This window comes from Panthera tigris, chromosome B3, assembly GCF_018350195.1.
Source record: "Panthera tigris isolate Pti1 chromosome B3, P.tigris_Pti1_mat1.1, whole genome shotgun sequence".
NCBI classification, from domain to species: Eukaryota; Metazoa; Chordata; class Mammalia; order Carnivora; family Felidae; genus Panthera; species Panthera tigris.
Window position 1 is genome coordinate 118,642,554 of NC_056665.1, and position 17,877 is coordinate 118,660,430.

The 17,877-nt window shown below is 37.7% G+C and overlaps 1 protein-coding gene across 3 annotated transcripts in view; it reads left to right on the plus strand.

The window, feature by feature from the left end:
* Positions 1 to 17,877, plus strand: part of LIN52 (lin-52 DREAM MuvB core complex component) — a 109,863-nt gene that overhangs the window by 61,534 nt on the left and 30,452 nt on the right. The window lies entirely within an intron of this gene.

Consider the following 17,877-nt stretch of genomic DNA (forward strand, 5'->3'; position numbering starts at 1 on the left):
GTGTGTGTGTGTGTATTTTAGGGGGCTTTCCATTTGTTGTAATTATAATACTGATATTTTGCATAGAGATAACATTTTTGGGAGAATCGTGATTAACTAAATATACTAATAACTAAATACGTTTTTGGTGTTCCTATCAGGTAAAGACAAATAAATATGAATATTTTCATTTTACTTACAGTGTTTTTAATGAAAAATGACTTTGAGAGTATATCTTCAACTTTCTCTTATAAAAATATAAAAATTACTTATTCATGTTTTGGCCACCTTGTAATTTAGTTTATAAATTATCACTTTCTGTTTTTTAGATCAATTTTTGAATTTCAGAATAGTTTTAGATATTTATGGGAAAATTATAAAGGACAGCTTCCATATAACCCACACACAGTTTACCTTATTATTATTATTATTATTATGGTACATTTGTTACATATTTGTTAACAATTAGTGAACTTTTTTGGTTTGTTTAACATTTTTCCCTATACTTTATTCCGATTTCCTTAGTCTTTCCCTAGTGTTCTTTTCTCGTTCCAGAGTCCAATCCAGGATACCATAATTACATTTAGTAATCATACCTCCCCATAGGCTCCTCTTGGCTGTGACAGTTTATTAGGCTTTCCTTGATGACCTTGACAGTTTTAAGGAGGACATACTGGTCCAGGTACATTGTAGAATGTTCCCCAATTGGGATTTGATGTTCTTCTTACAGTTATGGTTTGCCTTTCACTGCATATACTAGGTTATGCAGGGAGGTTGCTCTTAATCATAGTGAACTCTGAGGAAGGCAGATTGGGATTTGAAAATATTGGCTGTGGATAACCCACACAGAGATAAGCATTAATATTCTTTGTTGGCATTGAAACATTGGCTACATTCGTTATATTTTTTGTATATTATGCTTTTTCAGAAGAAGTCAGTCCTAATTCTGGCTGAAAACGAGTCTAGGTTGTATGATCTGCTCATGTCCCTAAAACCATTTCTTTTCTAATTGCACCTGTTGGGGCAGTTAGCATTGGTTTAAATGTTACTCTTTAGAGCTTTATTTACTCTGAATTGGCCTTTTAATTAGTAATGGGCAATTTTGGGTGAATTGTTAATTGATTAGAATTGTGGAAATCATCTGAAAAGCTGTTTTGTCACGACAGCCTAGAATAGTAGAAGATTAAAATGGGGTCTGGTTTAGTTACTATTCTAAGATGAATGCTTGAAAAGTATTATTTTCGTGGTTTAGGTTTGTTGGTGTCTTAACTCTGCTGAGAATGATTGTCTTTTAACTCACCGAGGTCCTCAATTCTACTCCATTAAGGGCCACTTTTCTGCCAATCAAAAAGCAGCATCCCTGAGATTGATTTTTGTTACAGTGGATAGTAATAGCTGCCTGGTGACAACATTTCAAACTCTTTTATGTAAACAGAAAGCAATCAAATAAGTACTAATCCAAGGATTATGTGGACCCAAATCCCGTGGCCAGGAGAAGAATCTCTGCAGTGTATGTCCCTGGCTCTTTGCCTTCTGGTTGCCCCCTTCTTCCTGGAAAGCTTCCCTGCTGCTGGTGTGCTGGTGCTGCCTGTTAGATTGCAGTATGCTGCGACCAAAACACTCCTGCAGCTCCTGAATGGAATTCAAAAAGACACTTGCATTTCCATAAATAAATTAGGAATTCAGTGGTTTCTTCGGGCTAATCAGGGCAGGCTGATAAACCTTGCTAGCTGTTTAATAAATGAATTGTGACTGATTGCCTATTAATATGGACGCCTCAGGAATTCACCCAGGGGGAAGCAGAGCAGTGAAATAGAGAGGGGCATGGCCCCTTGGGAAATCAGGGCTTCATGTTTGCAGCTTAAATATCTCTGTGAAGTATCAATAAGGAGGTAATTGAATTTTGAACACAAACATGAGCGCCGGATGGATGAAAGGGGGAGGGGGGATCTGATCATCTCTTCTCTGCCCCTTCATTCTCCCCTCCCCTTTTCCTTAGAGACCACTCTAGTAAAGATAGATGCTAAATCCATTAAATAAAGATTAGACTCTGTCGTAGTAGAAAATGGCAGCTTAGCTAGATCCCTGGGCAAATTGGGGCCTTTTGCAATACAGAAAATTAAAATATACATTTTTAACAAGTATGCTATCTTCCTGCCATTAATGCCAGGCTAGCTTGTGGGGTTTGCTCCTCCTTCAGATTGGCTTTTGTTTGGACAGATCACTTTCTCTTGTATTAATGCCAATCTTTTCTGTATTCCTGGAGCAGAAGGGGCTGGGTTTATTTATTTATTTTTAAAGCTTCTGTTGAGGCCTTTCCTCTACCATCCTGCTTGCTTGTAATCAGAAGAGTGGGAAGGAGATTAGTGTCCCATGAATTGACGGTAGATAAATGTTCCCTCCCCTTAACTGGTGGGTCCAGAAGAGCCCAATCACTTGTATTTCAGGGATGATTGGAGACTGTACAGCCAAGCAAGAAAAGGGCTTACACACTGAAATAAAAATTGATGTTTTAGATGCTATTTTATTTGGCATTATTTCCTCTAGATAGGGTTATTGATTTGCTTTGTTTTATCTTAAGCCAGATAAAGTCATATTAATGTAGAAAAAGAAGAATTGGCATCATTTGGTTACAAATCATAATACTACCCCTTTGTGAGCAGTATCAGAACACAGGCATCAAACCCTAAATACTTTTGTTTTTGTAGATAAATACCTTGTGTTGGCTTTTTGGACTAACCTTTGTTTATATGTCAATCTACATATTCTGATAATTCTTTCATAAGGCTTCCGTCAGTAAATCTATCAACAAGTATTAATGGAGCATCTGTTAAGTGTGTGGCATTGTTAGTTGCCATAGTCAACAGTGAGGAAGTCTGTCCCCTGCTACCACAAATATTTGTTTAAAAATGAAGCTAATTATGTCCTATTCCTGCTAATAAAAGTTCTTTGGCTCCTCGGGGTGCCTGGGTGGCTCAGTTGGTTAAACATCCAACTTTGGTTCAGGTCGTGATCTCACGGTTCGTGGGTTCAAGCCCCGCATAGGGCTCTGTGCTGACAGCTGAGAGCCTGGACCCTGCTTTGGATTCTGTGTCTCCCTCTCACTCTGCTCCTCCCCCACTCACACTCTGTCTCTGTCTCTCTCTCAAAAATAAATAAACATTTAAAAAAAATTTTTTTTAAAGTTCTTTGGCTCCTTGGGTCTTATGTATAAGGTAACATTCAGATTCCTCAGGCTTTCACAAAAGGGCTTTCTTAACACCAACCTAGCTTTCTCTCCAGTATAAGCTGGAAAATATACTTATCCTCCAAGGCTATTTCAAATCCCACTCTCTCCATGTAGTGTCTCCTTATCCCCTAGGCAGAGTTACATTTTTCTTATCATTCAGTGTGGGTTCTACACTTGACTCTGAAGATTTCTGATGGAAGAAAAAATGTACTTCTTAGTCTTGGTAATTAAGGACTCTGTCCATTATTTGCCAGATGGTTTTGCAAACATTCCCAATTCTTTGTTTCAACTTCAGAGGTATCTTGATGTTCAAATCATCTTGATCAAAATTTTAATGATTTGTCCTTCTGCACTTCACTTTAAATTTAACATAGATTTACAGCAATCTTTAATGGTAAGAAGGAAAGTGTCTATTTGCCATCATTACTGCTACCTTAAGTTATTTACCTCTAGAGAGCAGAAATCAAACTTATTTAATCTGATTGCCACAGTTCAGAAACAACCCTTAATGATTTTGAATTTGAATGCTCCTGAAAGTCAAATAGCACAAAATTTCAGAATTTTCTAGTACGGCACATGTTGCAAGTTACACTGATGTTGCACTTGGATGGTTCTGGTTTTCCTTCCAGTTCTTCTCTCTAACTTTCGTTTCCTGCCATTTTTCTGAGCTCCAGAGTTCCTTCCAGCCTTACTGACAATACAGGTTTTCTGGGACCATAGAAGCAAGTATTTCCATTGGTTGGATCTCAATTATTTTAAGTTTTAAGCCTTATTTTAACATTAACAGATTTATGCAATAAAATGTGTTTTCTTTTTGTATTAATAATTTTCAGTATTGATTGTGTATTGTCATTTAATTATAACAAAAATTTAATGCTAGAAATTCTGAGGTTAAAATTTACCCAAATAATCCCTAAAAATTTTAAATAAAATAAAGAATTTTGACTTTATCCCTTTAAGAGAAGACTCTTGGTAACTTCCATTCCTAAAGCTTTCTAGTGATCTTAGCATAACGTTCACTCAATAAAATATCTCTTTCCTGCCTTTGTAGATACATAACACAGTACCCTTAGAATTACCTGCATTATAATGCATTATACTACCTAGGCAATTACTGATTTCAGCTTCTGTACATGTGTAGTTAATGCTCAGGTATTTGTCTTGTTCAGGAAGATACAGTAGCTGTGGTTCTTAACCTAAGAGTCCCTGGATCTCCTGAAATTATAAACAAAATTGTATGTTTGTGCTTGTACATGTATGTTTCTCTGCTGAGAGTATCAGTGGCTTTCACTGTACCCCTAAAAAAGATATGTCAGAATCCTAATCCCTAGTACTTCAGAATGTGACCTTATTTGGAGATAGGGTCTTTATGCAGGTAATCAAGTTAAAATGAGGTCATTAGGGTGGGTCCTAATCCAGTATGACTGGTATCCTTATACAAGGGGGAAATTTAGACACAGAGACAGATACACATAGAGGGACGATGATGTGAAGAGACACAGGGAGAAGACGGTGATCTTAAAAGCCAAAGAGACAGACCTGGAACAGGTCCTTTCCTCACAGCCCTCAGAAGGAAGGAACCCCTCGACACCTTGATCTCAAGCATCTAACCTCAGAACTGTGAGACCGTAGTTTTTGATGGTTAAGCCACTCACTTTGTGATAGTTTTGTTACAACAGCCTCCAGAAAACTAACACACTCTCTATTGATTAGGATGCTTTTGTCTGTAAATTGCAGAAAAACCCAACTACAGTGGCTTAGATAAAGATGTTCCATATAACAAGAAGTCCAGAGGTACTTCATTTTTAAGGTTGGTTAATTAGTGACTTAACATTATTACCAGAGACCCCTGTTAGTTCCATCTTCCTGCTGTGTCACCTTCAGTGGGTTGGATACCCCCCCCCCTTAGGTTGGTTTCCATCATATTCAAGATGGCTGCTACAGTTTTTGACATCACAGGATGACAGCAGTATCCTAAGAAAGGGAAATTGTTTTCCCTCTGTGCTTCTTCTTGTCAGTGAGAAAAAGACCAGAAGCTCTGAAGCAATTTCCCCTTACATGCCATTGAACAGTTTTGGTCACATTCCTATGCCTAAACTAATCGTTGTCAAGAGAAGTGAGACTAGCGTGATTAGTTTAGATGGACTAATAATGGCTCATCCTTGGAACTGGCAAGGAGCCGAGTCTCCCCTGAGTACATGCTCACTCTTTACCTGAATAAAACCAGGGTTTTGTTAACAAAGATTGAGTGAGGAAATGGCTATGTGTAGACAGCTACCTGTGTCTACCAGTCTGAGCCCTCTATAGAAGGTTAGGAACCATTGTTTTTTTAAGACAGGCAGTACTTTTTTTTCTTTTTAAGTATTTCTAAAGATTTTTTTTTTTTTTAATATTTATCTTGAGAGAGAATTGGGGAGGGGGCAGAGAGAGAGAGAGAGGGAGAGAGAGAACTCCAAGCAAGCTCTGCACTGCCAGTGCAGGAACCTGGCATGGGGCTTAATCTCACAACCATGAGATCATGACCTGAGAAGACAGGCAGTGCTTCTGAAGATACCCAATCAAGGCTAAGCTCTGCTCAGATGTCAGAATAGTGACTCATGTTTAAGAGTTTCTAAGTTAATAGTAACTGTGTTGTTTTTTTTTTAACTTAATCATTCAATAAATGAGTGACTGCCTCCTATATGCATATAGTCTGCTGAGCATGGGGTTATAGAGAAAAAACGCTCTTGTCCTTGAGATTACAGTTTATTAGAGAGCACTAGGGAGGGGTACTTATCTCAGACGGGGTCAGAGGAAGTAATCCTAAACAGTCTTTACGGATGGACAGTGAGCAATGAGGGTGGTGATTGCTGCACAGAGAATGGGTAAGGTAGTCTGGGCGTGAGCAATGGTGAAAGCAAAAGGCATGCTGTGTTTGGGGGACCGCTGAGTAAGCAGTTCGGAGGTGAGGATGGAAAACCAAGAAGGAGGGGCATCTGGGCGACTCAGTCGGTTGAACGTCCAGCTTTTGATTTTGGCTCAGGTCATGATCTCAGGGTCATGAGATCAAGCCCTGTGTGGGGCTCTATGCTGAGCCTGGAGGCTGCTGAAGATTCTCTCTCTCCCTCTCTCTTTGCCCTTACCCCGCTCTCTCTCTGTCCATCTGTCTCTCTCTCTCTCTCTCTCTCTCTCTCTCTCTCTCAAAAAAAAAGAAAGAAAGAAAGAAGCTAAAAAAAGAAAACTAAGAAGTAGCCTGATTGTGCATATAAGCCAGGGTATTATCCTGAAGGCTCTGTGTGGCCACTGAAGAATGGTAAGTAGGGAGGTCAATTGACCTCTTGTTAGGATGAGTACTCTGATAGTTGAGGGCAGAAGCTGTTGACTCGTTCTTCACTGTTATTTCTCTCCCTCTCTACTTAGTGTCTGGCACATTACAGGTATTCATGACTGATAGACCACTAGAAGCAGTGAGATCAGTTTTAAAAGATACAGTGATGCAGGTGTTTCGGATAACTCTGTTTCTAACTTGAGTAGTTTTTGATTGGTTTTATTAACCAGAATAGAGAATGCAAATAAAAGTACTGATTGGGGCTGGGAGATACTTGCTTTCAACCTGTTCTATCTTGTTTGCCCATGGGACATTCTAAAACATCACTTTAACTTAGCTAAATTGTTTAATAAACCTGTCTATCCTTCTGCTATGTATAGATATACCCCACATATGCAGATATATTCTTGTTTATTATTGACATCAGCAACCTACATTTCCTGACGTGTGACTGGTGCTCTGCTCAGTTCCTTATCGATATCTTGATACCACTGCTGTGGGCTGTAGCTACTGTTATTATCCTCACTGTACAGATGAAGAAAGAGGGGATCACTTGCCCAAGGTACTGAATGATGGAGTCCAGGACAAGAACTCAGGCCTGTGTGATTGCAAAGCCTCTGCTTCTAAACTTGTTTGCTGAACATGGCCTAAGTCCTCTGACCGTGGTAACTAGGGAAGGCCTTTGGTCCTGGCCCTGGGTGCTCTTCCGAGGACTGCTTAGCGCTGCCATGAATGTCACTTCTTAAGGTCAATACTTGTCTTCCGCCTACCTAGCTAACTGCTAGAAAGAAACATGAAGCATACTGTATGTGTATGGATTTAGCTGGAGGAAGAGCTTAATCAAGGCTTTTCCTGGCTTAATTGTGACTTGCTACCATTTTTAGAGCCCTGAATTTCTCAAGAAAAATAGACACTGGGGCCCCTTTTGACTGGATGATGGCAATTTGAGAACAAGCCCCAGACCATCTTCTGTCCCATTGCAAGATATTAGCATTGACAACTCCTTCCCTTGAGAAGGAGTCCACATAGTGAACTCCAGGCTTAGCTTAAATGTCAGTTCCTTTGGAAGGCCATACCTGATTGCTAGACTAGGTTATTCCTGCTTTCACTCCCATGCTCATCTCATGGTAAACGTTCTACCAGCAATATCTACTTCCCCATACTCTAACTCAGTATTGCATTTACTTGTTAGAGTGTCTGATTTGTTCTCCGCTGGGTCCCCAGTACCTGACACATAGGTGCCAGGAAGGTAAGCAAAGGAAGAAAAAGCCAAGAACACTTCTGAGCTTAGGCAATCTCTTTATTAAAGCATCAGTGATATCTTTATCTACAAAAAAATTCAGTTTGGCTGCTAGTGTTATTGCTGCTTTTACTTCTCCTGTTTTGTCTCTGCCTTTGTATATTCGTAAATCTACAAATCCACATGGAAAGGAAATTCTGGCATTAACTCAAGTTGCTGTATGATGTAGCTATGCAAAGGATTATTTATAGACCCAAACACTCTTCTCTCCATGAATTTATAATCTCTATAGAATGAAAGGAATTAGGTCCCCCAAGGTGTTGCTGTTCTTAGTTAGCCCAGATTAAAACCTCTGATTCTTTTCTGTCAACTATATGTAGTCCCATATGCGTATGGAAGTTTGGAAATCAGTGGGTGAAAATTGCTTTTTATATTATTTGTAATAAAGGGAAAGAGCTTACCTTTTGTACATCTTTCCCACTTTTCTAAAACTTTTATACTTTAGACCATATTAGTTTTTACAGATCCCTTCTAGTTAATGTCTACTAAACATTAATTAACTTACTCTTTACTTTCCCAAGCACTAATGGAAATACTAGATTATAACCAATCTAATACTCTCTGGACATTTTACCAGACACTTTCCTCAATGTGATTTAAGGCAGTTTATAATCACTCCTTGCGGTCTTGAGGCCAGTTTTCAATTCATGAGACTCATATATCCTGGCTAGTTTTAATTAATTTTGCAAGGAAGATGCCAGGAGAAGCACTATTAAATGCTTTCTTATAATCAGGTTCTTTCATCTATTGGGTTCTTGTCAGCCACTAATCTTGTGATTTTATCACAACAAAATCTAAAAGTTTCTCTGACATAGTTGGTTCTTTACTCTTGTTCTTCAGTGGTAAGTACTCATGGTTTGGGTAACCTTACATTTACGGTTGTCTTATTCAGAATTGATGTTGGGAAATTTGTCTAGATTTATGATAGTAATTTCTAGAATTCATTTTTTAACATTAGGATTTGGGAATTGACTTTACTTGGTATCATATGTGTTCTGTTTATTTGTTTTTTTGGGGTGACTGTATCAGCCAGAATCCAGTGAGGAGTTACTCGAAAAGGGAAATTTTTAAAGAATTGTTAAATCATTAACTAGGTGAAAGGGGTAGAAGAAGACTCTAAAGAGTACAGAGGTAGAAGCTGCAGAAAACTACTTCTCCCATGGCTGAAGGAGAGTGAACCATAGGGAAGTTAGAAACTTAAAGGAGATCCCCACAAGGCTGAGATTCAGACCTCTGGAGAGCGGACATGGCTGCCTCCAGAACGTGCTGCCCACTGCCCGAGGGTACTCTGCTGGTGAATTACAGGAGGAGCCACCCTGGGATGGTAAGTAATCTTCAGCTAGAGGGAAACCCCGCCACTAAACTGAACAACAGGTCGCTGTTAGCAAGGTGAATAGTGCTGGGACCCTCACATGCCAACCTGCTTGTCACCGTGGAGAAAAACCATACCCTGTAAAAAGGAGGAAAAGTTCTTTATTTCTGCTTCAGCCTTGCAGTCTCCCACCAGTACCCTCTCTATTGACAAGCTTAACATGCAGCCAGCTGACAGGAGGAATGTAGCCTACTGCAAAGGTCCAGCTCTAATATCACAGAGCAGGGCAGAGAAAGGTGAGTTAGGAGCTGAGGCAATAAATGAATAATTGGCACAGTGAGTAAAAGTTTTGTGTAAAGTTAAATCTTGCAAATTAAAGACTTTCATTTTGCTTCATGAATAGTTTTTGTTTTGTTTTGTTTTGTTTTTTAAGTAGGCTCCATGCCCAGTGTGGGGCTTGAACTCAGGACCCTGAGATCAAGAGTCAGATGCTCTACCTTACCAACCAGGTGCCAGGCACCTAGCACGCCTCATTTTTTTTTTGTAATAGATGTTTATTTTTCTCAAAGCAGATTACTCCTGTAACTTTTGCAGTTGACTGACTAGCATTCACCACCTTGGCAATACAGTCTGAGCCAGTGATTGCCTTAGCTATAAATGTCCCTCAAAACTTCTGTTGGCTTCTTTACACAAAGGGGTTTAATAACTGTTATTTAATCAATAAGTTTTAACAAATATTTAAAATTAAGGAAAAATCTGATTATAATCAGAAGACAGAGCATGAATGTGGATAGAAGATGGCTTTCCTAACCTCTGAATCCCATTGAATTCTCATTTCCTTTATGATTAATTCTCTCTTCTAACCATTTTATTTTTCTTGAAGTGTTGGTTGTTTTTTTTTTTTTAATTTTTTTTAGCCACATTGAGCCTTCCTGTTCCTAACTTCCTTTAGTATTCACCTGTTATTTATGCTTGTATTCCCAGCTAAATTGTAAGACCCTTGCTGTTAGGGACCATGCTTTATATTATTTTTGTATATTATAAAAATAGTATTGTGCAGGGGCATCTGGCTGGCTCAGTCAATAGAGCATGGAACTCTTGATCTCCTAGTCATGAATTCGAACCCCACATTGGGCTTAGAGATTGTGAGAGACAGAGAGAGAGAGAGAGAGAGAGAGAGAGAGAGAGAGAGAGAGAGAGAAAGAAAGAAAGAAAGAAAAAGAAAGAAAGAGAAAGAAGAAGAGAAAAAGAGAAAAGAAAAGAAAGAAAAAGAAAATCAAGACCCAACTATATGCTGGCTTAAATAAATCCACTAAAAAAAAACCCCAAACAGTATTGTGCAAATATCTATTGAATAGATGGGACTCTTTATGTTTACAGAATAAGAAATGGAAACAGCCTTTAAGGCAATCAGAGAACAGATAGGTACTTACCCATTCTTTTCTCCATTGCTACTTTTTCAGAAACTACCACTGTCTCTTACTCTTTAGAAAGACTATAACATTATAAGTGTAAAGACAAAACCAAAACCAAGATAGGACTAGGGAGGCTGACAAAACTGTCAAAATCATGGAGAAAGCTGGAAAGTATCTATAGTGAACAATAAAATTTGGGAAGAGAGTGCTTCCAGGTTATGATTGTTTAAATGTATACATGTGCTTTTCTTCCCTTCCCAAACCCTACTACAACAATTTTTTTTTTGAAGAAAGATAAAAGCTCTCAAGGAGAGTAAAGGAAAGAGGACAACAGCCACAACATTTTGGAGGCTAGTATTTTTATGAACCTAGCAGATCTAAGAAAAACAATCCTAAAATTTGGAAGCCAAGAACAAGCCAATTCATATCTCACAATAAAAAGGCTGAAGATTGTTATCTGGTGGACAGGGGAGATAGTTTAAATAAGGAGGATTCATTAAAGTCTGTTTAAGAAGGGGTCAGATGCCCAGATTGCCTGCTTTATTCTACCCCACAAAAGACTGGAGCTTTATTTTCTAAAAAAAGGTAAATTAAAGTGATTCCTCAACTGGTGGATACAGATCACTGGAGGATGGGATTTCTATACTAAAAATGTAGTAAATTATGCACACTTTGTGCTGAGACCACCCCACCCTCCATGACTGGGCCTTCGTCCTCTAATCAGGAAGTTGGTAGAGTGGAATCTGACCAGCCCAAGAAGAGTAAAAGCACTGACATTGGAAGTTCTACAACTAAACAGCTTGGTCATACTGCAGTGAAGTTCACAGTCAACAAGCCCAACCTCTATACTCTGAAGCAGCCTTTCAAGCAGCTTTTTAGTCCCGTGTTCTTACGTATGAAAAAACAGTGAAAGGATATTAACATCTGAGAAAAGCCCTTGACATAGAAAATTAAAAAAAAAAAAAGAAGGCAACAAATGGAAAAAAATCAGCTCAGAGAAAACAGACTATGCAAAACTATTCTATTAATATACTCAGAAGAAGATAATGCAAACATAATAACAGGATGCTATTAAAAAGGACTATACAGAGAATAGGAAAGAGCTCATGGAAATTAAAAATATAATAGAAATGAAAAATTCAACAAAAATTGTTAGAATTAAAGTTAAGGAAATAGAGTAGAGCAAAAGGACATGAACAAAAGAGAAAAACAAAGAAAAGAGAACCAATCTGTCAGAACCAAAAATCTGATAAAAGTTCCAGAAAGAAAAAAGGGGAAATAGAAATCATTAATGAAATACCTTAAGAAAACTTCCCCAAATTGAAAGACCTATATTTCCAGTCTGAAAGGTCTTGACAGGTGCAACCAAAATAGATGAAAATAAACCTGCTCCAAGGCACATCATCATGAAATTTCAGAACTCTGGGGAAGAAGATAAGATCTTAGAAGCTTCCAGAGAAGACAGACAAAAAACAGGTTTCAAAGGATGAGAATCAGAATGTCTTCAACATTGGAGACCATTGGAACAATGCCTTCAAAATTCGGAGGGAAAATTATTTTCAACCTAGGATGCCAACTCAAGTGAAAAGATGAAATAAAGACACATTTGGACATGGCAGATCCAAAACAATTGACCTCCCATAGACTCCTATGAACTATTGGAAGTCATGCACCACACAAATGAGGGAATAAGCCAAGAAAGAAGATGACATGGAATATAGAGAACAGGAGCTCCCCAAGGTGAGAGAATAGAAATCTTCAGGTGATTGTTGTGTACAGGCACAGAGGAAAGACCATATTGGAGACTTTTTTAGGAAGATGAAATTGATAAATTATAAGACATATCTCAATATCTTAAGATTTAGACACCAGGCAGACATACTCTGAGGTTGAATTAGAGATAAGTGCCTAGAAAACCAAGCAGATTATAAAACCCAGAAAAGGGGCACCTGGCTGGCTCAGCTGGTGGAGCATACAACTCTCTTGGTCTCAGAGTTGTAAGTTTGAGCCCCACTTTAGGTGTAGAGATTACTTGAAAATAAAAGACCCAAGCAAAACAAAAAATATGCAAGAAAGGAAAGGTAATCCTAGTTTATTACATGACTTAGCTATAAGTAACATTTATATAAGCATAATAATGTGAAACATGAATATCAATCTAAGTAAATTTAGAATATATAACAGGATAGGAGAGGGGATGCTTGCACATGTATTGTGAAGAATTTAGGTGGAGGTGGGGAAAGGCGCTAAATCATCACTTATATTAGGGGAAGTCAACAGATAATGTCCTCAAATTAAAAAATCAGGAAATAGTATAAGTGTGTTATTTAATCATGTAGAGACATAGAGGTAATATAAAATAACTAAACAGGGTCAAATGGTTACCACTGAGGAGTTAAAGGTGAATTATAGATTTTCTTAACCTTATAGAATGAATTTTTGAAACATGTACATGTATAACTTTAAATTTAAAAATATACCTTAATTGTTAAAAATAGGTGAAATAGGTAATTGGAAGGACAGAAACCGGCTCTTGTAACATTTAGAGAAGCAAAGCTAAATAATGGTCACTAGGAAAATAAGTGGAAACCAAAAGGGAAAATGTGTATGAATAGGCCAAAAATAAAAGATGTCTAACTCTCCATATGAAAAGGAAGCTAACTACTTTGAATTAAAATGTGATTGGTTATGTATTTTCAGTTTTGTTTTAGAAAACCCGCTTGCCCAAACTTACTATAATCCAAAATAAGTAATTCACAGTTTTGGGATAGGAAGCAATTGTATTTCCACCCTGTGATGAGAAATGGAACCCCAAATCAAGCCCTTAGCAATATGTTGGTGACTGAATTTGATTAAGGAATTTCATTCCTTCCCATCTTTCCTCCTTTGATATAGGTGGTTCTTTTTTTTTACTATTTAGTTCAATTGCAGTTCAGTTGGAAAAAAAATTAAATTCTATGTTAAGTTGACCTCTGATAACTGGTAGGTTTTGGTGGATGGAATTTTACTTTTTAACTTGGCACTGAACTGTACATTTAACACTAGGTCTGGGTGATCTCTCTGGGGAGAGTGGAATTGATGGATCCTTTTGCTGCCAGTGCCGGGTGGCCTGTCAGGAGAGCAGGTGTTGCTGGGATGGCTCATGCATTCAGGAGTCATAGTGCAAATCTGATCAAGGCATATATTCCCAAAACCACTCAGGCTAGTGTCTCTCCTGGGGAAGAAGCCAACATTGGCCTCCTATGCTTTTTTTAAAAAAAAGAAAAAGAAAGAAAGAAAAACTAATTATCAACCTACAGCAAATGTCATTCAACTCAAATCCCTGAAGGATAAAGGCGTAGGTGACAAATGTTCCTGGAGAGAGGGTTGAGCTGTCACTTGTCTTTTTAATGGATCGCCCATGTTTGGCTATAGAATCACATGCTATTTCTCCTTATTGTGTGTTCCATCTGAAGAAATACTGAATATCTGGAAGCACAAAAGAAATGTACAATTTCTATAAACCCTTTGGGTTTGAACAGAATCCTAGTGTCAAGGCAGATGTGAGGGGCTTCATTTTATTGCTCTTAAAGTATTCAGGGAACAGTTGTCTATTGACTTAGTTGTCCCTTAACACTTCCCCTATTTTTCCTTACTTTTGATTAGACCCATTACATCCCGTTTTGTCTGCATCGACTAACCCTGGGGCATTTATCCATGCCCTGTTCCAGTGGACAGAGTTAAGAAAAATGGGGAAAAGTTAGAGGTTTTTGGGGGGTGTGGGTTTTGTTTTGGTTTTTTGCCACAGTATTAAGGAAGAACTTTCCAACTGGACTCTCAAAAAATACCAAGTTCCCTATCACTGGGAATGCTTAGTTGGATAAAGCTCTTCAACCAGCTCTGGAATGTTACTAAGATGCTGTTTGGAATTAGGTGGGAGCTTAGATTAGGTGATCTCAAATACTCTTTTTAACCAAGAGAGTTACAGAGCCTATTATTTTTGCTTTCAACACCAAAATAAACAGCTGCTCTCCCTGTTCAGTTGCCGTAGTGTCGAGAATGGTTTTGTGAAAGAGTAAAGTTGAGACTGGGAGATCAGTTAGGTTATCAGTAAGAATCCAGGGGCAAGATGGAGACCTCAAGTAAGGCAGTGGTGAGGCAGAAAATGGGACTACTGATATGAGATATTTGCATGAGAGAATCAACAGGATTCAGTCACCAGTTCAAGATGAGAGTGAAGGAAGAGACCCAGGATGATCTTTCCCAGGTTTCTAAGTGAGACGACTCAGTGGATGGGCTTCCATTGCCTAGAATGGGGATACAGACGATAATGCAGGCTTGAAAGGGAAAGATAGAAGTAAATAAAACCAGCATTGTCATTAACTTCCTGTTATGGCAGTAACCATTCTGGTTGCCTTTCTTTAGATAAAGATTCTAATTTATCAACATTTTCCTTAAAATATGACAATGAAAATTGGATATAGCACTCTGTGGACCGATTCCTGAGCACTACAGTATTGTTTCCTTTGATCTGGAAACTGCTTCTACTAATGGAAATTAAGATTTGTGTTTGTTGGTTAGCACTTACATCTCCCAGAGTTGGCTCATACTGAACTTAAAAATCAACTAAAAATTCTAAGTTTTTCTATTATCAAATCATGTGCCTCTTCCCATCCTGCACAGTTTTTAAAAATTAAATATCATATTTTACATTTATCCAACAGCCCTTTCTAGCTTCATTACTTTTCACACTTCTGGGAACCTGTACTTCTAGGCTGTATACCTTCCTCTGAATATTATCTATGAGGATTTCTAAATGTTATACCTCATTTCTCTCCCGCAAAAGTACCCTATGTCTTGTCCTTTTCTGTGCCTGCCTTCTAGAATGCCTTGTCCTTCCTTTCCACTTGTCTATATCTTATTCACACTTCAGGCCCAATTCAGGCATAGTGCTGTGAATTTTCTAGTCCTTAGTAGTGCTCTTTCCATATGGGGGCTTCTGTAGCACTTAATTTTTCCCTGTCTTATGGTCCTTAATCATAATTTGTCGTAATGGTTTTTTATTTGTTATTTTGGTCTGCTATAAACATTCTTAGAATATCTTCTGTATTACTGAAATACAGTCTTTGAAGGAGGGATCAAATATTTATGTTATAGGTTACTTGCCTTGGTAACATAATAAACTCTTGTAAAGGCAGATGAACAAGTTATAGGACTTACTGAAATCTTTATCAGCTTTGTGTTCATAAGGTTTTTACAGATTGCCCTAATAATTATATACTGGCTTGAAATTCCATCATACCTTTCAAATAGGACTTTCATTACACTAAAAAGTTTCTTGCTGCCCTCTTGTGAAAAGCTAGGTAATACTGCCAATTAACAATGCTCAGAAAAGTTAAGTATAGTTGACTCTTGAACAACACAGGTTTGAACTGCCAGAGTCCACTTATACATGGATTTTTTTATAGTACAGTACTGAAAATGTATTTTCTCTTCCTTATGATTTTCTTAATAACATTTTTTCTCTAGCTCACTTTTCTGTAAGAATGCTATATTTAATACATATAACATACAGAATATATGTTAATTGACTGTTTATGTTATCTGTTAAGGCTTCTGGTCAGTGGTAGTCTATTAGTAATGAAGTTTTGGGGGACTAAGAAGTTATACACAGATTTTTGACTGCCTGGGGGGTTAGCACATTGTTCAAAGGTCAACTGTAATTTTCATCTAAATTTTACTAAGACTAACCTTTCTCACATTTTTAGGATTTTTATATCTTCAGATTCTCAAGTCACTTCATAAGCACTAATGAGCATTTCTTCCCTTTTTGTGTATATCTAAGGTGAATATGAAATAGAAATGTATTTGATTACCTGCCAGAATTCATAGTGCTACATTTTGCCAAATTACCAACCTCGAAGTAAAATAAAAATAATTCTTGGTGATGTGAACTCTATAGTATCTTATTTAACAGTATCTTATTTTAGAAGTGGTTTTGGAGTTTAAATGTTCCATTTTCTTTCTGACTAAAAATAGAAGAGAGGTTTTTTTTTTTTTTTAATTTGATGAGACTTGATAGTACAAATAAGATGAGTAGTCCGTACTCTGAGCTATGCTTCTCTTCATTCTCTCCTAAAATTGAGCAATCTTTAGTCCCTTTCCTTTTCTGAAAATTCAGTCTTTCTGCTACAAACCATAGGGAAGATAATATAAGCATTTTGGACTTATAACTGTTGTTAAAATCTATATGATATGCAAAAAACATCTATCATCTTACTTAGTCATGAAAGACTGAGTGCTTTCTCTCTGAAACTGGGAACAAGACAAGGATATCTGCTTTTAGCAATTAAAAAAGTTTGTTTGTTTGTTTGTTTATTTATTTATTTTGAGAGAGAGAAAGCACAAGCATTGGAGGGACAGAGATGGAGGAAGAGAGAGAATCCCAAGCAGGCTCCACACTCGGTGCAGAGCCCAACATGGGGTTCAGTCCCATGACCATGAAATCATGACCTGAGCCGAAATCAAGAGTCGGACACTTGACCAATTGAGCCACCCAGCTGCCCCTGCTTTTAGCATTTTTAATTGATGTTTTACCAAAGATCGTAACTGGTGAAATAAGGAAAGACAGAGAAATTAAAGGTCTATAGATTGGGAAAGAAGCGAAACCATCTTTATTCAAAGATGATATTATTATTTACATGGAAATCTAAGGAATCTACAAAAAAAGCAACTAAAACTAATAAGTGAAATAAAGCAAGGTTCCAGGACACAAAATCAAGATACAAAAATCAATTTTACTTCTATATACTAGCAGTGAACAATAGGTAAGTTCATTTTGGTAAAAAATACAATTTATAACCTCACAAACCATGAAATTCTTAGGGGTAAAATTTAGCAAAGTATGTGTAGGACATAAATACTGAAACCTACAAAGCATTGTTGAGAGAAATTAAAGATCTAAGTAAATAAAGATACATACCATGTTTATGTATCAGAAAGCTGAATATTGTTATATTTGTTCTCTCTAGACTGATCTATTTAAATGTTTACTTATTTTGAGAGCGAGTGCGAATGGGGGAGGGGCACAGAGAGAGAGAGAGAGAGAGAGAGAGAGAGAGAGAGAATCTTAAGCAGACTCCACACTCAGCTCAGAGCCTGACGCCATGGGGCTCAATCTCACAACCGTGCAGTCATGACCTGAGCCGAACTCAAGAGTCAGATACTTAACTGACTGACCCACCCAGGTGCCTCTTAGACTGATCTATTTATTTAATGCAGTCCAATCAAAATCCTACCAGACATTCTTGAAATTGAAAGCTGAATGATTCTAAAATTTATATAGGAAGTGCAAAG